This window comes from Lactuca sativa, chromosome 2 (genome assembly GCF_002870075.4).
Source record: "Lactuca sativa cultivar Salinas chromosome 2, Lsat_Salinas_v11, whole genome shotgun sequence".
Lineage (NCBI taxonomy): Eukaryota > Viridiplantae > Streptophyta > Magnoliopsida > Asterales > Asteraceae > Lactuca > Lactuca sativa.
The window spans coordinates 62,960,539-62,964,328 of record NC_056624.2 but is presented as its reverse complement, the minus strand read 5'-3'; the positions used below and the strand labels follow the sequence as shown (position 1 = coordinate 62,964,328).

General features: G+C 39.2%; 1 non-coding gene across 1 annotated transcript; it reads left to right on the top strand.

Moving 5' to 3' along the window:
* Positions 1-1,156: 1,156 nt before the first annotated feature.
* LOC128132554 (small nucleolar RNA R71) lies at positions 1,157-1,263 on the top strand. The gene has a single exon (XR_008230599.1). It is a non-coding gene; the product is annotated as a small nucleolar RNA R71 (small nucleolar RNA).
* Positions 1,264-3,790: the final 2,527 nt, after the last annotated feature.

Below are 3,790 nucleotides of genomic sequence, written 5' to 3'. Positions count from 1 at the left end.
GGAATCACCATATTTCCCGGATCACCCTTGTTTTCAGGTAGCTCACTCATCAATATTTCCGCGACTTCAGCCAAATCTTTCCTAGCAGCAAAAACGCCCTTAAGCAAGTTGAAGTACTTAGGTGTTTGTAGCATTGTTTCCACAAATGGCACATTAACTTGTAAAGCTTTAACATGCGTCATGAAGGTTCTGTATGCTTCTAATTTTTCTGCAGGCATGGCTTTGATTGGGTATGGCAGAGGAGGATTATAAGGCTTCAAAGAACTGACAGTTTTCTCATTTACGCATGGACTCGTCGAGTCCAATGGAGTGACTCGGCGAGTCAGATCGGGTTTTGTTGGGTCCGATTCTTCTACCTTTTCTGCCTTTTTCTTGGAGATTCTCAGTGCTTCTGTAAGTGTTTCTTCACTGTTGGAGGTTATTACACTTACATTCTCCATTCTTGGATTGGGTTCGGTGTTACATGGAAGTTGACCCGGTCTTCTATCATTCACTTGATGCGCAAGCTGCCCCAACTGTTTCTCAATGTTGAGAATTGATGCTTGCTGATTCCTTAGCATGTTTCTGGTCTCGTGTATGGCAGCATCATGATCATTGTGTCTTTTTTCGGACGCGGCTATGAATCTAGTGAATAACTCTTCTAAATCGGCTTTCTTTTCTACCGGTTCTTCCTTTTGGTAAAGTCCCCTCTCCTTCTGCTTGTATTTCTCCTCCTTTGCCTTCTTATACTCTTCGTATGGTAGCCATTCTAGGTTTTCGCCAATTTTCATCATATCGATCGCCACTTGAATAGAAGACTTGAGCTCTCTTATTTCCATTCTCATCCAAATCGCAATCCTTTGTGAGATGGGGCCCTCTACAATTTTCGCATCCTACCCTAATAGTATGGATTGTTTGATCCAATTTTGTCATTCTTCGATCTAGACTATCAAGCTTAGCTATCACCGCCGCCATGCTATCATTTTCCGCGTTTACTACCCCCCGACTTACTTCGTTTCTCGGATTGTGGTATTCTCTAGAGTGCTTAGAGAATTCTTCAATTAATTCTTTAATTACCGGGGGCGCCTTCTTTGTGAGCGGGCCTTGAGAATCAAGCAATTGCCTTGTGGTGACATTGGCTCCATCATTGAAGATGGAGACCTCTTGTTGGCTATTAAGGTAATGGTGTGGGCAATTTCTAAGTAGGCTCTTGTACCTTTCCCAAGCTTCATAAAGAGATTCTCCGTTTTGTTGCTCGAAGTTGGCAATGGCTTTCTTTAGCTTGGCTATCTTGGAGGGCGGGCAGAAATGGTCTATGAACTCTTCTTTCGTCTTGGCCCATGTGGTGACCGATCCGGGAGGAAGTGACTTTAACCAATCTTTTGCAGCTCCTCTAAATGTGACGGGAAGCATGCGAAGAAGCTGGGTCTCGCGTGGAACATTCGGTACGTTGAAGTAATCGGCCACATCATTCACTTCGTCCAAGTGCTTGTAAGCGTCTTCGTGATCCTTCCCGTAAAAAGGAATCTCCTTGAGTTGGGTGAGAATATGACCTTTTAGTTCGAAAGTAGCGGTCGCGGGAATTGCGGGTTGCACAAGTCTCGGCCCGATGTCATCACACATCCTTTTCTTCCATTCCCCCATGGGGACTTCATCAATGTTAGCCATTGTGATAGCTAACTCTTCTTCGGAATCGGTTTCGTGCTCGTAAGTATGCTCTTCTTCTTCCTCGGTCTCGTACTCGATATCTTCTTGAATTGGTTCTTCAACTGTCAATGAGGCACTGGATGCTCCAGATTTGCTGCTCTTCTTCTTGTTGAAAATGGATTTTAAGTTTTTGAGTGGTGAGTTCTTTGAAGATGTGGTTTCTCCAACAGCTTTTCCTTTGCTCCTTCTTAGTGCGGATTCCGGGTCTTCCAAGGGAGGGACCAGAGGTGTATCAGATCCTCGGGTCATGAAACAACTGTAAACAAACAAAACAAAAGAAACAAAACGCGTAAAAAGAACAAAAACGAAATAAAAAAATAAAACTGAAACAGCGATGTACTCGCTGAGTCGGCACGTGTGCACTCGGCGAGTTCAAGGCAAAAACAGAAAAGAAAATTTCTAGTTATTCTAAAAACGAATTTTTAATAAACTAATTCTACTTACTGAATTACTTTGTAAATAACTTTTTGTAAGATAAATCCCACACAAAGGATCGATTAAACTAGAATTTAATATTAATTTTAGAACCGTTCCCCGGGAACGGCGCCAAAAACTTGATGTGTGCAAACTCACTTAGTTTTAAACCTACTTTTAATTATCAAATAACACACAAAAGGCAGTGAACCTATCAATTGTGGAATAGCTAAATAAGCAGGGTATCGATCACAGGGAACGGCAAATTAAAATTAAAAACTAATTTTTATCTAAGTTAATTAAGAAGTAGGGGTTTTCTCTAGTTTTACAAGACTAGAAACTTACTAATTATTACTAATTTAAGAACTAGGAAATAAAGACTTAACTAGATTCAATAATTGGAAAGGAACTTCTGTTTAGTTCAACTTGGTTGACTCTATGGTTGATTTCAAGGTAATGGTGCAATGGATTAATTCTTTCGTTGGTTACCGATTCAAGTGATTAGATTCATATTCACTACCCTAATCCTTAGCAAATAAACTAACTTAAACAGTGGCCAATTGTCTAATTTAATTATATTCACTAGATTAATTATTCGGGTTAAGTTAGACTTGCAATAGTTAACTAATTTTTTCTTTTAATTAACTTCTTGTTTGATGGTCATCTTACAAGCTTGCACATGAATTTACTCAATTTTCTTATTAATTCTAGTTTCATATTCATTAATCCTAGACATATGGCGTAGTGATCACATAGCATATGAGGTTAATAATCAATAGATGTTCATGCTAATCAATTATCTTCCTATTAACAGAAAATTAATTATCATTCACACACAAGGTTCTTTAGCAAGCTAAAATAACAAAAATTCACCAACTTTAGAATTAATCCTACCAATCAATCAAACCATATTGTCAACTTTGTATCCCCAAACAGAAGTCTAAAGGTTTTAGCTCATAATTAAAGTAAAAAACAGCAAACAAACAAAGTCAAATTGCTTAACCATAATGCTAAAACAAAAGAATAAGTGGAATGATGAAATTTTGCCTCAATTACTCTCCAGGATTGAATTCTAGCTTCCTTCGTCGTCTTCTAGGGTTTTTCTGGCTTCTCAATCGCAACTAAACTCTTCTGAATCGTTCCAGAACTCTCCCTATCGATCTGTGGAGTTATCTTTATATATACGAATCGACTCGTCGAGTCAAGTGGTGACTCGTCGAGTCCCTCTCACATTCCCCGTATTGTGATAACTCTCTGGGATCCCGAGTCATTATCTTCTCGATTCTTCGATTGGACTCGCCGTGTAGGTGCCATTTTTAGTGTTTTTCTTCTTTATTCCATTCTTGATCTCTCTACCGCTTCTCCTGCTTCTTTCTGCTTCCGAGCTTCATCTTTGGACTGAAAATATAATTCAAACACTTTTAAGTACCTTTTGTCCATAAAATGCAATAATTTAGCTAATAAATGAATAAGAATCTATAGGTAATATGAACTAAATATACAAATATCACTCTGACTTGGTGGAATGGCCGAGTCAAATCCTTGACCCTACCTGTAGCTAATGGTATGGGTTGGGAAGCCATGAAAGAACTCCTGTTAGCTGAGTACTGCCCTAGGGGTGAAATGTAGAAGTTAGAGCATGAGCTCTGGAACCTGAAGATGAAGGGTTCCGATATTTTCGCATACACTT